The sequence below is a fragment of the Gopherus evgoodei genome, chromosome 5 (genome assembly GCF_007399415.2).
Source record: "Gopherus evgoodei ecotype Sinaloan lineage chromosome 5, rGopEvg1_v1.p, whole genome shotgun sequence".
NCBI classification, from domain to species: domain Eukaryota; kingdom Metazoa; phylum Chordata; order Testudines; family Testudinidae; genus Gopherus; species Gopherus evgoodei.
The window spans coordinates 18,530,234-18,549,873 of record NC_044326.1 but is presented as its reverse complement, the minus strand read 5'-3'; the positions used below and the strand labels follow the sequence as shown (position 1 = coordinate 18,549,873).

Here is a 19,640-nt window from a genome sequence, read left to right as displayed (position 1 = left end):
ACATGTGCCGAAGGTGGCACACGAGCTGATTTTCAATGGTACTCACACTGCCTGGGTCCTGGCCATCAGTCCGAGGGGCTCTGAATTTTAATTTAATTTTAATTGAAGCTTCTTAAACATTTTAAAAACCTTATTTACTTTACATATAACAATAGTTTAGTTATATATTATAGATTTAGAGAAAGAGACCTTCTAAAAACTTTAAAATGTACTACCAGCACGCGAAACCTTCAATTAGAGCAAATAAATGAAGACTCGGCACAGCACTTCTGAAAGGTTGCCAACCCCTGAGCTAAGGAATAGATGAAGCAAGGAAGCAAGATCTAAGGTGCTAGCCAAGGATGGAGTTAAGTGGAATAATGGGAGAGAAGAACAATTAATTAAGAGTTGAGGAAGGAGGGACAGGAGAGAGAGTCAACAGTAGCAGATACATCAGGAATGCAGTGATCTTAGAAGTTATGAATGAGAGTGTAACGATACTGAATGAAATGAGATGGTCAGAAAGAGATACCTGACTGAGCAATGTTACAAGAATATATCATGATACAGTGGTTAGGGTTACCATCATTCTGCTCCTCTTGGAAAACCATGTTGTACAAGTTTCAGAGTAGCAGCCGTGTTAGTCTGTATTCGCAAAAAGAACACGAGTACTTGTGGCACCTTAGAGACTAACAAATTTATTACAGCATAAGCTTTCGTGAGCTACAGCTCACTTCTTCGGATGCACAGAATGGAACACACAGACAGGAGATATTTATACATACACAGAACATGAAAAGGTGGAAGTATGCATACCAACAGGAAGAGTCTAATCAATCATGTTGTACAAGCGCAGCTACAAACCCAACCTCTAACTTGGAGTGCTCTGCATGGGGTAGAAGAGGAAGATTGGAGAGCTTAATACAAAAAATCAGTAATAGCTAATGAGCTCAAGTTAATGCCTTAAATAGGATACTGCCCAATGACCCAAGCAGCGCCATCTACATCAGCAAGTAGGAAAGACGGGAAAGTCCGGGGCCTAGTAGTTTGCTGTATGAAAACAGTGGATACTTAGTTTCACAGGAACCCATTTAAGGTATCTGAGTACACCATTTTCTTTGAATGAAGTGGGATTTTGTGTGTTTTTGTTTGTTTTAAGGGGGATTTGGACAGAGAAGCAAGTCTTTAATGGGACAAATGCATGTTCTTGCAAGGGCTTTGTATTTACTGTTTATAATTAATGGAATGCTTCTACATACATAGAGTAAGTTATTTTGTGTACATTTTAATAGTTTTATTAACTAGCGGACCATCTATTATATGACAGCAAGTCAGGTGTCAAATGTGTTTATTCTGCATATCAAAAACACATTCCAATATTTTACTGTCCAGATTGTTAAGAGCATTTATATGGTATTATTTCTTTCTACCACCTTGGCAGCAATCTCAGAGATGCTTTTTCTGTGTCACAGAAATTATGAGCTAGCCAAGTGGGATTGTTTTTCTGCCAAGCCAAGGAAATGGAAGAAAGTTATCAAAAGAAAACTTAACGTGAACTTCCTCTATAGCTTCAGGAAAACATCTAAGATGAACAGCACAAAAGTTGCCTGCCCTCTACCATATCGATGTGTATAAACTTTTAAAAACATTTATCCACAAACACCACCTTTAACATCTACAAATCAGGCTTTCAACTGATGTTGAAAAATGCCTACAGATGGAAGATTTTCTGTAGGAAGTCTTTTGAGAAGGAAAACATAAGATGAAGCTAGTTTTGCAATCCTAAGAGATTTCTCTCTTCCTCTTTCATTCATCTTGAGATCATCCAAAATTTGTGCTTGTTCTCAGATGAGAATTAAATGAATCCATACATGATTCACGTATAAATACAAGGATTAGGGATGGGATAAGACCATCTTCTGAATAATGCATTTGATATCCTGGACACTTGTTCATTCAGATTCTCTTGTATATAAAATCATGATGCCAAAGAAACATCTAGACTTTTGTTTGTGTCTTGCAGTACAGCACTAGTGTGCAGCTCAGAACATTTTTAACATAGACCCTCACTCCCCAATTGTTAGGAAGGCAAAATTACTGCTAACTTCAATAGAAATTACTTTGCACAAGAAAAATACCAGACTGGGCCAGTTTCTTTCTAATCCAAATTTATCCTGTCACAACTAAAGCATTTGACCCATTGAATACTAAATATATGCAAGATTGATGTTTTAAATATAATCTGAGTTATCTAAGTGCAAATTAATGCATTAAAAACTTTAAGAGCATGACACACACTGATAAGACTGTCAAAACAAATTTTACCAAAAAATGAAATGTGCCATTTGTCTGAGAACAAACTGGGAAAGTTTAGTCCAAAGGGTTAAGTCCTAAAGAAGTTATAGGCACCTAAATGCAAGAATTTTAAAGTACATCCTTAACCAGAACCATATAACACTAATGTATCTGAGATGTAATGCCCGATTAAAAAAAAAAACTAATAAAAACTGGGATAACTGAAACTTATGAATGCGTAAGACACTGAAGTTGACCAAACTCTCTCTATAAGTTACATTTACATAGAAAGATTAAATCTTAGTACTTTCTTAAAAGAAGATTTGAATGGCCAATATATGCACATATACAGTAGCTATTCATCAAAAGTGCTAAGATGTTCTAAGCAATACTGAAAGTAGTTCTAGCAATATAGGTCTGGCTCCAATTTTTTGTTTTTAAAGAAGGAGCAGAATTTAAAACCCTAATATGAAAGCATGTTTTCATTTAAGAGAAATAATGTTTACATGTGGCTTATCCCTGCCTGAACAAAAAAAGGGGCTGAATCCCTTCTCTATGTGACAGGAGAAAAACAGCCTTTTAAGTGCCAGAGCTGCCTAGCTTGGAGAGAAGGAACTGACAGCTGTGGCCTGTTAGGCTACTGAGACATGTAGCCTAACAACAGCTATGCCTAAGTAAGGAAGCTATAAAAATAAGACACTTCCAGAGAGAGAAGGGGAAGAGTGCTCAGATTTCCTCCTAAATCAGAAGACTCAATGAAAAGCAAAGAGAAACTGGAAAATTAATTTTCCCACACTAACTCCCAGAATCAATAAGCACTGATGGCAAGCAGGGTTTCTTTGGCAAGTACTAATATTGTGTTTCTGGTGCAGCAAAGATAATTACAAATATCTGATCAATGTCACTTTGCCAAACATTTTCCTGACAATCGCAACAATAGAACCACTGCTGGGGGTGGAACTGGAAGTGTATATGATAGGAAAGATTACATATAATCTCTGCAAAATCATGAGGAAAGTGTGTCCTCTAAGTGTCACTCCTGCTGTTCAAAACAACAGGAAATTTGACTGAAACTGATCAGATTCTCCAGATTGGAGAGGAAAGAAAAAGACTTTGGACAGCAACAGTGGTACGAGCACAATCCAGGGAGAGGACCACAAAAAAATCTAAGGAAAGAGGAGCCCCATCTTCACTCTAAATACCCACAGGGAAATAGATGAGTCTCCTTGCTCCATGGGTGTGATTGGGAGGAAGTGAGAATAACTACTCTTTTCCAGCCCAGCAAAGAAACTTCAAATTGACCACACACACACACACACACACCCCCGAAGATGTGGGCATCTACAGCAGGATCCAAGCATCACACTCTAGCGGCAACATCAGCATGCCATTTTCTTCCCTAAGTCCTGTCCACCCAAAACTACAAGGGAGCAACTACACTGGATTTCTTATTAGGGTACAGCACCTGATATAATCACTATGAGGTTGTATCCTCTCTCTCTCCCCACCATCACCTCCCAATACAACTGGGTCTGCTACATTTTTCAAGACTGTACTTGAAGCTTCCCTTATTTTCCAGGCAGTCACAATAGCATCACATGACAGTAGCCCTTCCTCTAGCAAAGGAGGGTTGGATAATATAGCCCACTAATGCTACTCCTCCAGTTGTCTAGGGTTCACTAGTGAATTCAATGAGGTGACTCTCCCACAAGGGCTCTGAGTGTTGTGTCTGTTGTATTCCTAAACCTCTATCAGTCCTTGGATGACAAACTAAGTTTAATCTCAAATTAGTTATCCTGCTGGTGCAGCTCCTTCTCCTAAACCATGTCTCTCTCCTACCTCTTCCCACCCTTTATGCCCCACTCCTTTTTCCTTCTAACCACTTTTTCTTTTCACCATCCCAATTCTCTCCCCTCCACCTGCTCCGGGGGGCAGGGCCAACCAGCATGGCTGGTGGCTAGGGGGAGAGCAGCGTGGCCAGAAGCGGAGAGAGATTCTGGCCCCACCTCTTCCCTTCTGGCTCTGCTGCCTCTCCTTGCTCTCTCTGTTGGGGGGGAGGGGCTGTGTCCCACCTTTCCCTCTCTATACACGCTCATAAGCTGACCCCCTTCTCTGGTGCTTCCCTTTTTTACTAAAAAAAATTTGGTTTATGAATGAATATATAGTACTCTCTACCCTCAGAATGCCACCGCCTAAACTTCCATTGCATTGGATTTGTTCAAGCACTCAATCAAATCTCAGATGCCAGAAGCACCCTAGCATAAGCCACTGTGAAAACTGCAAAAGGCAGTACTGCTGTTTAAAGGCTTTTTTACAAAAGGAGGGTTTTGCCAATATAGTAATACCAGCAAAACCCTCTAGTGCGGGCACAGCTATATCAGTATAATTGTGCTTATACTAGTATTTGGCAGAAACTACACTGGGATAAGCACAGTTATATTGCTATAGCTGTGACCCATACTAGAGGGTTTTACCAGCGTAGCTAGTGATTTGGTGAGACAGGCACAGATAACAATCCTGAACAGCCATTTAAATTTAACTGTGGGTGGCTATCAAGATGATCTCCACTGATCTGACCAACCCATTCTAAAAGACTCATTGCAGGGAAAATCATGGTAGTGGCAATTACCATACTAGAAATAGATCTGAAAAGTGAATCTATTAAGGAATCCCATCTCTAATGACATACTCATAAAAAAAAGAGTAAGAGAAAAGTGAAAGCTCCCGTAATGTCATCAGCCAACTTACCATATACCTGCTGATATAATATGGAGATGTATTCCTCATAAGAGTTTTTGCTAAGAATAACTCTTGTTATGCAACTGCTGATGAAATTTTTATTTGCTTAGTTCTTGGAATCTAAGCTTTTTCCATCAGTAACATCCTGTACCAGGGAGTTCCAATGGCAAATACACATTGTGTATGCATTGTCTTTTATCCATTTTTAATCTGCTCATATAATTTCACTGATTATCCTCATTATTCTTTTACTATTGCTTAACTCCAAGCAGGCTGTTGACTGGAGCTCTCTGATACTTGTTAACATGACTAGAGTAGGTTTTTACACACGTACCTCAAACTCACAAACATACTTACTTCCCATTACTAACCACTAAGAAAAGTGGTGTGTAATAGTCCACGACCAAGTACACCGAGATCACCCTGACAGGTGTTTGTTCAACTTGTTCTTAAAAACCTCAAGTGACAGAGATTCCACCACCTACCTGGGTAACCTGTCCCACTACTTAACTACCCTTATAGTTAAAAGACTTCCCAATATCTAGCCTAAATCTCCCTTGTTGCAGATTAAGCCAATAACTTTTTGTGTCCTACATTCAAGTGGATACGGAGAACAAATGATCACTATCTTCATTGTAATATCCCTTAACATATCTTTCTTCAAGTGTGGTGGCCAGAATGGGACAGAACTCCAGCTGAGAGCTCACCAGTGCCAAGAAGAGCAGAACAGTTACCTTCCATGTCTTACATATGACATGCCTGTCACCTCAAAATGACAATACCTTTTTTCACAACTGCATCACATTGTCAGCTCATGTTCAATATGTGATTCACTATAACCCCTACATCCCTTTCTGCAGTACTGCTGCCTAGCCAGATAGTCCCCATTTTGTAGTTGGGCAGTTGATCTTTTTTCTTCTCAAGTGTAATACTTTGCACTTTTCTTTACTGAATTTCATCTTGTTGATTTCAGATCAATTCTTCAATTTATCAAGGTAATTCTGAATGTGCAAGTGCAAAGTGCAAGCATCTCCTCCCAGCTTGGTGTCATCCACAATTTTCTAAGTGGACTCTTCATTCCATACTTCAAGTCATTAATGAAAATACTAAATACAGTTGTACCAGACAGGATAGATCCCTGCAGTACCCCACTAGATATGGCCTACAGTTGACAGCAAACCACTGATAACTATTCTGAGTATGGTTTTTCAAGCAGTTGTACAGCCACCTTATAGTAATTTCATCTACAGTCCACATTTCCCTAGTTTGCTTATGAGAATGTCATGAGGGACTGTGTCAAAAGCCTAAACAAAATCATGATCCATCACATCTACTGCTTCTCCCCTCTCCATTCCCCACATCCACTAGACCTGTAACCCTATCAGCAAAGGAAATTAGGTTGATTTATCATGATTTGTTCTTGGCAAATCCATGCTGGCTATTACTTTTCAGCCTATTATCCCCTAGGTACTTATGATTTAATTGTTTGATCATTTCTTCCAGTACCTTTTCAGGAACACAAGTTAGGCTGACTGGTCTATAAATCACTGGGTCCTCTTCATTTCTGTTTTTCAAGATAGATACTATGAATTGTTGGACTACTGAGCGCCTCTCACTGGGAAAAGAAAAACTGCCCAACCATAAAGGAATGGTTCAAAAAAAAAAAAAATACAGGAAGTTGTAATGGAAAAGTTAATACACTAGTTATGTACTTGGCAAAATAGGCAGAGGACAGATAAATACATGGTTACCTTTTATTCAATACTCAGGCAAAGTACATTCACTTGCAAAAAACCCAGCACATCTTTCCAATTATTTTTAAAAATATTAACATTTTACAGACATGCCTGGTCTGTTAAATGTGTGTATAGAGATATCACTCAATTTAATAAAGCCACCAGAACAACATTGGTGTTGTAACAATGCTCACTTTGTAATATGGTAACACTCTGGTAAATAGAAAGCACTGACTATATTCCTTTATAATGTCTCTTCAAATAAAAGCTAACTGTTTTAATGATTGTTTTGTTTCTGGTATTTATATGGCAAGGTTTTGTCAACTGGTCAAAACTTCCTAAATAAATAGTAGGTACTATGTTTGCCCTTCTCCAGTCCTCTGGGACCTCTCCCATCCTCCATAAGTTCTCAAAGATAATTACTAATGGCTCAGATTGCTTCAGCTAGTTTGTAAGTACCCAAGAGTGAATTTTGTCAGGCCCTGCTGATTTGAATACATCTAATTTATCAAAATAGTCTTTAACCCCTTCTTCCCCTATTCTGGCTTGTGTTCCTTCCCCTTTGTTGTTAACATTAATTGTGACCAGATACTTAACACAATGAAGCAGAACAGGCACTGAACATCTCATCCTTCTTGGTGCTGTCCATTAGCAGCAATCCTTCACCACTAAGTAGTGGATCTACACTTTGCACGTCTCTCTTGTTCCTAATGTATTTACAGATTTCCCAAACATTATTAAGATAGTCTGTTTTCAGTATGGGTTACATCATCAGCAAAAAGGTTAATTTAGAAAGTAAAATGGATTTCCATTGAACAAGTACTGAGAACATTTTCTTCAGAACTTGCTTCGAGATCCTACCCCAGTAAGATTAAAATACGTGATGCCTGACAACTTTTGACAATGAAGTATCTAGAAGTTTACACAGGGATTTTATATTATGCCCTTATAAAACCCAAATACTACACTGATCGTGCTCAGTTTTTTGTTCAGCAGTATTTTGCCTGTTGAACAAACAAATCTGTGTTTTCAGTTCACTCATAAAAGCTATCAAAACAACTTTTGGCAATCCATATTTCTCATAGGAATTTCTTCAATTAGAGCAGTAATTTTTCTAAATTATTTGATTCAAAGTTTGTAGTGCTACCACTTTTGAACTTAGAGTGAAGTGACCCATATTCTAACTTTATATTCTGTACCGTTCCTCAAGGCCCATACTGGCTTTGCTCTCTTGCGGATTTATGTGCTTCCTTTGTCTCCATTATGAGATTATAACCTGGGCATTCATTTCTATAGAGATAACACTCTGATTTAGCCTTTTCTGAATGCCAGTGTGGACAGATCTCCTGCTTCAATAGCATACCATCAAAGTGGCAAGTTTCATGATCTCAAACCTTTGCTACTCAAACTAATCCATACTAGAATAACATTTTAAAGAATGCTTGTTCACTATTTATCACAAACCTGGCAGTAAATCATTCAGGATCTGTACACTATGACAGGAGATTATGTGCATGCACTGTTTTGTTTACCATGGTTCTTAAAATTATTAAGATTTTCTTTTATTCCTTTATTCTTCTATCACATCAGTTTTTTCATAATATTTCAAATGGATTTTAAATATTTTTTAAAAGATCTCCTTTTGCCTCATCTTCTATTCCTTTAATGCAGATTCATTATAAAACACACAGAGAGGACTAAGACAAAAGGATAATGCTCATGTTTCTGTTTGCAATATAATCAATTGTTGCAAAAGAAAAATGCTACTCCTAGGTATCTTTCATATGACCACCATCTGACGCTTTGCACCTCCCTATGCACATATGTTTTTCGCTTTCTCCCTCCCTCCTTACAGAAGTGGAAACTGAATTGATTTTTAAAACATCTTATGTTAAATTAAAGAAAGGGTAGTTGTAGTGTAGAGGGCAAAAAAACAACAGAAACAGGAGAGCCACCTGTTGGGGAAACCTTGTAACTTTACACTCTTTAAACCACCTATATAATTTATTGCTTAAGTTTCAAATTATGTCAAATACCAGTGCTTATATGTCAACTGTGCCCCAAGGCTAAGGAATTCTGCCCAACATTATACAGCTTTGAAATATGTATAAGCTAACACTTTGCATTTCCAGATCTTTAGCCAGTTAAAGCACAGAATATACTGCTACGACGCTTTAAAATGTCTATGTCCAACGTTATGGCCCATTATAGCAATGGTCTGTCTAAACAACTCCCATACAACTTTGTTATTTTTAACCACTAAAAAACACAACCACAGAAGACTTACTTTTGGTGTAATTCAGTTAACAGGTATTTGTTTATGGCAAAGCGAAAGCATACTTAAAATGTTTATTCTTTCATTGGATACTCTTATTATATTTTTACCTTCATAGTAAGAGGTAGCTTTTTATATACACTAAAGAAACACTGATTTCTTAAGCCTAACATTGAAATTCAAATATCTTACCTGATGATAAATTTAATGGTGAGCACACTAATAGTACACATTCATTTAACATCAACAGGCACAGGGTATTAAGACGTGCAAGACATCTATACTCCAGAATTCTTGGGTGTCTCAGTATTTTGCCTGTCCTTTTAGTTATGAGAATGCAGGGTATAGAATAGGTATAGGTACACATGATACACATGATACAAAGCCCAGCATTCAGTTTGCAATTGCATGCCACCTATCCTATCTTAAAATTTTATATATATATTATATATTATAGCCCCCCTTTAAAAAAAAAAAGTTAAGTTTCCCTAAATTAATAGGGTAAAGTCAATATGCTCATTTTAAAAGGGTCACTATCAACTTGAAATGTAGTCAGCCGAACAAAAAGTTAAAAGTAGTTTCAAACTTTTACTATCATTTTCCCATTTATTCATTATTTTCTCAATTTTTGACAAATGCACAAAGTAATCTGAAAAAAAGTAATTGATTTTTGTACAATTATATTTTATCTTAGGTGCTACTTGTAATTGTAGGTTAAAAAAGTGAAAGAAGTATGATTTTGAAGTTGACAATATCTCTATGGATTGAAGGGACATTTCTTACATTTCGATACACTTTTCTTCTGTTTTCTTTCTGTTGTCAATCACAAAGGCCTCCCAACTATTCATTTTCTACTTTAACTATAAAATGAAACCAACCCATTCACAATTTGCTAGACATGTACATTTTTTAATTTGGTTCTCCTCCCTATTTGGCCATTCATCCTTGGGTGCCATATTTCACCTTCTCTTCGTCAACTATACAGCAGAGATGTCAAGCTTTCTTTGGTGAGGACACACTTAGGCTTCAAAGCCACTCCACTGACAAGAAAATAAGATGCTTGTTAGAAAAGTAGATGTGCCTATCCACTTTATTCTGCCTCAATATTTCCATTCTTCATTGGTCAAAAAGTAAGACACCAAAGCTATACACTCAGATCTCTTACACAGATGAATATACACCAAGCCACAAAGACACCTTATTTGTATTTTGTGCTTGTTATTCCTTACAAAAATGTAACGAAGTTAAAAGATTTAAATAGGTACAGGATAGTACAGTGATGAGCATGGCACAAAAACATAGACAAATAAGCAAACAGTCAAATTTTCTACTGAATATCAAATGTATTCCATTAGAAAGACTTCTTGAATATCAGGGTATGCATATTGCTTACACTGGCACCAGCTCAGAAGAGTCCTACAGTGCAGTGCTCAGCTCTTCTGGGGATTTGAGTTTTTTCCTATAAGTAGTCAGATGCTTTACAGAGTTCTGTGGAGGAAATGCCTACAATTTGCATAAGTTTCCAAGTCTTTAATATTAATACTGTAAATTTAAAATTCTGTTGTACTATTATGCAAGCATCAGAAAGAAGAAATGACTGGAGATGGAAGGGCTGCTATAATATTTACAGCATACACATCTTCTCCAGCAATCTGAGGCAGGTGCAGCCTTTTGCCTCTATGGAGTACCAGTGAAGTAAATTGGCACCTAATGAGCACAAGGGTCCACACACATCAGATTGCAGGACTGAGGCCTAGATTTAGATACATATTAATACTAGTGGCATGAAAGAAACATAATACATTCAAAGCAAAAGCGAGAAGTGAATGAGCTACAAACAATGGGACATAGTAACAGCTCTCTCTTTCCAGGCCTGCACTGTTTTGTTGAATGCATAATTTTAGAACTCAGTAAGCCTTTTTAAACAAGATACATCATAGCCCTTTTTAAGTTCCCAGCCTAAAATAATTAAACCCCATGTCTTAGAAGTCAGTGTCTCATAGGCCTAAAACAATTTTTAAAGGTAATATTCTGAGAGTTGAAATGATACCAAGAGAAAGAGAGTTTACATGCTTGTTACGGAAAATGAAAAATTATAGTATTTAATATCTTTACATCATTCCTGTTGGATTCTTAATTATTTGAGAGTAGTTTTAATATAGTTATATTTTTAATTTGATTAATTTCAACTCTAAAAACTTCTTTGAACTGGCAACATTAGTACTTCCCCTACACTCCAATTACCTGAAATAATGTAAAGGTACTTATTCCTTTTTGACATTTCCATTTAAGGTAATTAAGGTAAATTTATGTTTTATTAGCCTGTCAGTGTTTGCGTATTTCTAAAAGAGTGTTAACAGTGGCAGTGAATGTTTATTCCCATATCCTTAACAAGAAATAACTTATTTCTACCTGAGAGGTGAAGATTATTTAATTATAAATTAATATCACTTAAAAAATTTCATCAACACTCCTTATGGCTCTAAACTGGCACATAATCCAACATAAATTGCATTTTAGTTTTCAGTGCATATCTGAGCACTGACTAGCACTGCTCCACAGCAGTTTTATTCACCATGTGCATCCAACAGGTCAAATAATTTAATTAAGCGATACTGGAGAGTTTATTCAGATATATTTGTTCTGCTTCTGAGGCACTACCACAATAAATAATAATTTCAATTAGTTTATAAAGATTCCATTGCAGTAGTATTTAGATACTATAGAAGAGCAAATTTATTTGATCAGATTTAATAGTATTTCCCACATTTAAAAGACCTTTACTAAGCACAACAATGATACATGAATTACCAGCAAGCTGATCTTGCAATATGGACACAAACCCTTCATAGGTAATTTACGCTATGGAGCTGCTGTCTTAGGTTTGAAAAGACTCAATCTCCCTTTCATAAGAGACCCTTTTTATTCAGCATAGACAGCATTCAATCTTAAATATAAGATTAATTATAAACCAATTTTAATGCAAAAAGCAATAGGAAAATATTCAAGAAACAGGCAGTGACTTATACCTGCCTCATGTTTGTCTAACTAGTCTGTTAGCAAGCAGCCCTTCTTTCCTGAAATCTGTTTTAATACAATATCTATTTACTGCTCCTATACTTTTGATAGTATTTGGCCCTCCTCTTAGCAGACATTTTTTGAAAGACCAAGTATAAATACGCTCAAGAAGCATGGTGAATTCGCTCCCCCACTCCCAGAGCTATAACCCACAACGGATGAGCTATAACTATGGCCTTGGAAATGCAAGTTCCCCTGCTCCTTTTAACATACAAATATCAATTCAAATTACGAAAGATCTATCCTCTTGTACTTAATAAAGACTGAGCCAAAGAGCACGTAAAGCTTAGCAGAAACATTTTATTTCCTCTTCTCTAATAGGGATTGCCTTCGCTTCCCATACAGGTCCGGAATGAACTGAAACAGGGGTAAGTATAAGGATCATCACACCAGTCTTTGGTGGAGGAATAAATCAAACATGGCTTCCCTCTCCATACATTTCCAGAGTTACTCTCTCACTCCTACTGCCATGGAATCCCAGTTCTACCCACAGGGAAGGCAGCAGTAGCAGCCCTCAGATGATTACACCACACACAGTCAGTGCAATGGAGGGGGGTACGTTTATACCCACTACCCCCATTTAGCGAGATATTTTAAAGCCTCAAGCAGATCTTTCTCCCATTTGTGTATATATTGCACTGATTGATTTTCACCCTGAAAAGGGAGGTGACACCGACAGGCGCCTTGTCCCACCCCTTACACATTTTCTCTCGCCTCCTGCAGTAGCGATGAAGAGATTGTGTGTGCAGGGCGGGGGGGAAGGAAGGTTGTATTAGAAAGAGGATGAAGCAGCAACAGCCGGGACTCCAGCCTCGGCGTTGCTCCTTTCCGCTCCTCCAACACCCAAGAATCAGAGGCCCAGCCAACACCAGTAATCCTGCTGCAGCCTTCGGCGGGAGGATGGGCAGACACTGGGGGGAAGCCGGGGGTACATGCGGGGGGGGGGGTCCGAGAGCCACTCGAGGGCAGGAGGTGAGCAAGGGGTGCCGGCGAGGTAGTGGAAGCCTCCCCCTCAGCCCAGGAGGAGGCTGGGAGAGCCGGCTAAGCGGGGGGGGGGGGGGGGGCTAGACTCCCGCGAGGGCAGGAGGCTCGGGAGACCGGGGCGGGGGGGATAACGCCGTCGAGGGATGGAGAAGCTGGGGGGGGCACTATCCCTCGCCTCAGCACCGCAGACCACCCCCGCTGCCAGCCGCTCGCCCTCCCAACGGCAGCGCACGGGGCCAGGGCACAGCATCCCTGCGAGCCAGCGAGGTAACCTCACCGCCGCTCCCGCCTCCAGCCGGGGCCTGCGGTAGCGTGCCCGGGGCCTCCCCCCCGCCCCAGGAACACCGGCCGGGCCCGGCCCGCCCCGCTGACCTGTGCTCTGGCACATCCTCTCGCACAGGAGCCGGGCGAGGAGAGAGGCGGTGGCTCAATGCCCGCGAACGGCGGCAGCCGAGAAGACGCAGCGGCACTAACGGCAGCAGCAGCGGCGGCGGCAGCTCCGGGAATCCTGCGCGGAGGCCCCGCCCCCTCCTCCGGCCAGAACCAGCGCGAAAAATCCTCGCCGCTGATTGGACGCCGCCGCCGCGCGGCCCTTGGAGCGGCTGTTTCAAATCCCCCCGCACGGAACCGCCCGTATACGCAGCCCCGCAGTCGGGAGCGGGGTCAGGCTCTGCCTCGGGCCGGGCTCTGCTTCGCTGGCCCCTGCGACAGGCGGTAACGGGACCTGGAATGCAAGGGGGTCTGGAGGATGGGGGAGGGAAGCTGCCGGAGGGCGCCCCGGAGTGAGGGGGGTGGGGACTCCCGAGATCCGAGGCGGGGCGGTGTCTTCCCCACCTCACGAGTCACGGCTCGGTAGAACTGAGGCTCTGCCCCTGTGAATCCCCGACACGCGTTCACCCCCCTGCTAGCCCAAGGCGGAACAATTCGCCTCGGCACCCCACACTCCCCTGCCCCCCGAGCCCGTCCTGCGGCTCCAACCCCAGGCGCTGCCCTCCCTGTCCAGGCTGGGCCTCTGCGCGGAGTCCCATGCGGAGTTCCCTCTCTGCTGCTGCATGGAGAGACTCTTGCCCTTGTACTGGTTCCTCTAGCTACCCACGGCTCAGCCTGCCAGGGCAGATGCTCCTCCCTAATATTGCCTCCTTTTCGGAAGTCTTTTGCAGGTCAGTAGTTGTAAACTCTGCTGCCTCTCACCCTCAGCTATAAATTCACTCCATTTCAACCTGAGGCCTTTCCTTTCCCAGGCATTTAGACATCCCTCTACAACTGTGGAGGATTTGGGTGTAAACAATACATAGAAGGCATCGTCTCCATCATCAGAATCCAAACAACCTTAACTCTACCTTTTTGGCTTTGTCTAGACTAGGATTTAAAGGTGGGATGTTATGTGTTAGCTAGTCTCTCCCTGTGCTTTAACTTGATCAGTTTAACACCTTAAAGGCAGCATGGATTGGCCTGGAGTCTCCTGGGATTGGCATCAATCTTCCAGTGACTATTGAAAGCAGTCAGGTAGATTTTAATAGGATATTTTAAGAAAATGACTTTTATGTTATGTTGTGAGGGAAATTTCTCAGAAGAGCTTCAGTCAGAGTTGGCAACCCTACTTGCATACTAGACTTTTAAAACATATTAGCTAAGGGTTAACATCACCTTTTAAATCCTAGTGTAGGCAAGGCCTAACAGTCACAATAACTGCAAAGTGTAAATGAATCCTAGCATTCATGGCACAATTTCATCTGAGAATGGTACACAAAAATAGTATTCTGGTCTTCCATACAACTACTTAAAAATCTAAAACATTTTAACCACTCCGGCAATATGGAAACCTTTTAGATAGTCATATCATAGTACTATATAAGCATATCCAGGTAGCATTTTTTTCCCTTGGAGAGCAAAATAATTCCACCTCTAACTAGACAAATATAATTAGAGACAAAGCTAATCTTGATACCAGATCATAAATACGTCCATTACATCAGAACAGGAACTAATGTTGTAATAAACCATCAAACTCAATAATGCAAAGCACATAATAGACTCAGACTCTAAGGTCAAAACGGACCATTATGATCATCTAGTCTGACCTCCTGCACAATGCAGGCCACAGAATCTCACCCACCCACCGCTGTAACAAACCCCTAACCTATGTCTGAGTTACTGAAGTCCTCAAATTGTGGTTTGAAGACCTCAAACTTCAGAGAATCCTCCAGCAAGTGACTCGTGCCCCATGCTGCAGAGGAAGGCAAGAAACCCTGACTGAGAACTAGTTTAGCCCAGGTCAAAATTTTCAAAGTGTGTTTGCCTCAGTTTAGACACCAGATAAAAACATCATGAATTTCAAAAGTGCTTAGAGCCCATAGCTCCTATTTAATTCAGTGGGAATTGTAGGTAATTAACATTAAGGATCCTACTTTGGAAAATTTTGCACAAATTTATATTATTTAAAAGGTCATATGCAACTCCCATTAAAGTCAAAGAAAAAAAAATTCAGCAAAGAGTCCTGTGGCACCTTATAGACTAACAGACGTTTTGGAGCATGAGCTTTCGTGGGTAAATACCCACTGTGTCAGATGCAAACAAAAGTGGGTATTCACCCACGAAAGTTCATGCTCCAAAACATGTTAGTCTATAAGGTGCCACAGGACTCTTTGCTGAATACCCACTTTTGTTTGCATCTGACACAGTGGGTATTTACCCACGAAAGCTCATGCTCCAAAACGTCTGTTAGTCTATAAGGTGCCACAGGACTCTTTGCTGCTTTTACAGATCCAGACTAACACGGCTACCCCTCTGACACTTGGAAAAAAAAAATTGACGGGAAAAAAACATTAAGAACCACACTACAGGAATAACTAGGTGAAATTCTGTGACCTATGTTATATGGAAGGTCAGACTAGATTGGGGATCTCAGCCTTTTTTTAATCAAGCCCCACTCCCTATTTATTTTAGTAGGAGGCCTCCTCCTCCTCACAAAATGGGTCTTTCCAATGTAATCAAGAATGGAACTGGAGTCATTAATGCTTTGATTCTACTTTAACTATATCAGTCTTGCTGATCATCCTGCCCCACCCCAAATACTACTGGGCAACTTTCAGCACCCTGGGATCATCACCTGGCCTCGGGCTGCAGCAGCCCTGAGAGGGGGGCTGCCCCTAAGCAGCCTCTTCCTGACCTGGGGCAGCTGGTAAGCACTTCAGGGTAGGAAGGGGGATTATTCCTGCCTTTCAAAGCAGAGTCCTAGAGGAGCTGTGTAAAGGAGAGAGTCTCTGCAGGACACCTTTGCAGCCAGTGCACCTGGCCCTCTGCCAGTGGCTGGGTCCTGTGGTGCCCTATGTGTTCCCGTGTAAACTTCACCTGGCACACTGGGTGCTCGTGATGGGACTGCAGCTGCCCATACACATGCTAGCAGAATCACGGGGTTTCTCTTGGGGGCTGAGCAAGGCTCGCTTTGAAGTTGGGGGCTTGGCACACCATGTTCGGCCTTTCCTGAAAAGCTGGTAAAGTTGGATAGCTCAGGGGCAGCCTGCCAGGTGCAACATCCCACAGAGAGCTGGATGCAGTGGAGGCTCTAGGTCTGCGCTCTGCTGTGGGCTGGTATCATGCTCCTTGGGAGGCTGCACAAAGCACCAAGTGATGGGTGAGGAAGTAAATGGGGGAGAGGTTATAGTGATTGCAAGGTTCATGACAGGGCTAAGGCTGCATATACAAAGCAGCAAGTAGGAGGGGATGCTGATACTGTGTAATGGGTAATAAGGATGTTGGGGCCAAAACACTGGCATATTTTCGACTTAAGCTATTCATTGGTTGGGCTGAACTATCAGTATTTACAAATGGATCCTGGTCCAAAAAAGGTTGAGAACCACTGGTTTATATAACTCTTAACTTTGTATTTCCATAGCTTGTAAAGTTTGTGGGAGTTTTTACAGATGTGTTTAATGGTACATCTTCTCTTGAAATGCATTTAGCAGTTAAGTAGTTAGCACTTAAAACTTTAAGTACTCATTGCTTGGTAATGGTAACTTTAATCATCAGGTGATTAAAGTTTTAATCACCCAACAATTAAAGCTTTAATTTCAAAATGGCTGGAGGAGTTCTGTCCATAATGATGAAGATTCATTAATAACTTGTTTTTTAAATGGCTTTTCTATGAAAACTACCCTATGCCCAAGTGTATAGAGCCCTGTCTACAAGTATGAAATTTGGCGTTCTTAAACACTTCTTGTGCTGAGAAAAAGGTGGCCAAAGAAATGTGACACTGGTGTAAAATTTTAATATAGCTTAATTTGGGAAAAGTACTACCTGAAAGGTTTGGGTTTTTTCTTTTTTTGGTTATTGGTAATTTTCAATTTCTCCTAGCATGTTTTCAGTCAAATCACTTCTTCCAATTAAAATTATTACAGCCGGGTAGGACTTAAAATGGAAGTCTGAATTCAACCCTAACAAAACTGCCATGCTCCCAATCTGTGTATTTACACACAGAATTTCCTCATCTCTTTTCTTGTCTTCAGTTTTGTACAATGTTTCATGGAAATATAAAACTCCCAAATGATATTTTTCGCGAGATGAAGCACACTGGTGATTCCCACAGGAAAACACTGAAGTAGGAAAACTGGGTTACTTACCAGTAACTGGAGTTATACAAATAAATTGCCCACCTAGTCTTGGGGGCAAATTCTGTGCTCAGTTACACTACTATAAATCTAGGTGTATGACAGCAACTTTAATAAAGAGAATCACATTTTTATTCTGCACATATTAAAATACACAAGATCCTTACAGTCAATGTGGTTCTCACATGTGGTTTCCCCTCCCCTTCTTTCAGTAGTCTTAAGATTCAGGGTATGTCTACATCTAAAATTTTGCAGTGCTGCTTGTTACAGCTGTATTAGTACAGCTGTATAGGGCCAGCGCTGCAGAGTGGCCACACTTACAGCAACCAGCGCTGCAAGTGGTGTTAGATGTGGCCATACTGCAGCGCTGTTGGGCGGCTTCAAGGGGGGTTCGGGGAACGCGAGAGCAAACCGGGGAAGGAGACCAGCTTCGCCGCGGTTTGCTCTCGCGTTCCCCGAACCCCCCTGCAAACCGCAGGGAAGGAGACCTGCTTGCACGGAGGTTCGGGGAACGCGAGAGCAAACCGGGGAAGGAGACCAGCTTTGCCGCGGTTTGCTCTCGCGTTCCCCGAACCACCCTGCAAACCGCAGGGAAGGAGACCTGCTTGCTCGGGGAACGCGAGAGCAAACCGGGGAAGGAGACCAGCTTTGCCGCGGTTTGCTCTCACGTTCCCCGAACCACCCTGCAAACCGCAGGGAAGGAGACCTGCTTGCTCGGGGAACGCGAGAGTAAACCGGGGAAGGAGACCAGCTTCGCCGCGGTTTGCTCTCGTGTTCCCCGAACCACCCTGCAAACCGCAGGGAAGGAGACCTGCTTGCTCGGGGTTCGGGGAACGCGAGAGCAAACCGGGGAAGGAGACCAGCTTGATTACCAGAGGCTTCCTCAGGTATGCTGGGATACCTGCTTATTCCACGGAGGTCAAGAAAAGCGCTGGTAAGTGTCTACACTTGATTACCAGCGCTGGATCACCAGCGCTGGATCCTCTACACCCGAGACAAAACGGGAGTACGGCCAGCGCTGCAAACAGGGAGTTGCAGCGCTGGTGATGCCCTGCAGATGTGTACACCTCCTAAGTTGCAGCGCTGTAACCCCCTCACCAGCGCTGCAACTTTGTGATGTAGACAAGCCCTCAGTTAAAGGGTTTTACTTTAGTGAGATAAGCTCAAGAAGACATTCTTATAACAAAAATGTTGCATGCACTTACTTATTCAAATCATAGGCCTTGTCTACATTAGAGAAATTTGCACCAAAGTTAACTACATCTGTATAGTTTGGCTGTAATCTGGTTATATGAGTAAGCTGCACCAATGGAAGCTCCACTTCACATTGTGTAATGTGTCTACATAGGCGTAGTTAACACTGGTGCAAATTTCTCTAATGTAGACAAGGCCTATAATCCATTTGCCTAATAAATGAATGCAACAAATTTTATGTTAAAAAGAAAAGTCTGTTTTCTTTAGCTTATACCATACAAGCAAATCCTTCCATTTATCTACACAATAGATGTTGGACGTGATTCTCCACTGCCATCTGCCTTGTGTAGTCATTTACACTTTGCACAGGTTTAAATCACTACATGGAGCAATGAAGAACGAGGCTTTGCGTATTGTTAATCAAATATGATGCATAGTATATATGTTTTTCAATGGTGTGGTTAAAATACTTGAAGCAAAAGGCTTTGATTTGTTTTCAGTAGTTGCAAGTTCCTGTAGTTTCCAGATCAGAGCTTTCTGTGTTTTCATTCTTATTTCATTTGCATTTCTTATGATTTTGAATTAGCCAATCGTTTTTTTAAAACAGGTTGATGTTCTGGTGACAGAACAGATCACTAGAGCTAAATGGTCTCTGCCTTGAGCAGGCAATAGCATTCATTTGCTAATTACTCCTTTGTTTAAGTTAGTATCTGCTGTTTCATTGCTCCTTACTTTCAGTTTTATGGATATACT

The 19,640-nt window shown here is 41.2% G+C and overlaps 1 protein-coding gene across 3 annotated transcripts in view; it reads right to left on the bottom strand.

Annotated features, from left to right (window-relative positions):
• The window catches only part of NSD2 (nuclear receptor binding SET domain protein 2), a 148,308-nt gene extending 134,714 nt beyond the window's left edge, over positions 1-13,594 (bottom strand). For all 3 annotated transcript variants that reach the window (XM_030564596.1, XM_030564595.1, XM_030564597.1), the window contains exon 1: positions 13,459-13,594. The gene's annotated coding sequence lies outside the window, so the exon portion shown is untranslated. The remainder of the gene's footprint in view (positions 1-13,458) is intronic.
• Between the last annotated feature and the right edge of the window lie 6,046 nt (positions 13,595-19,640).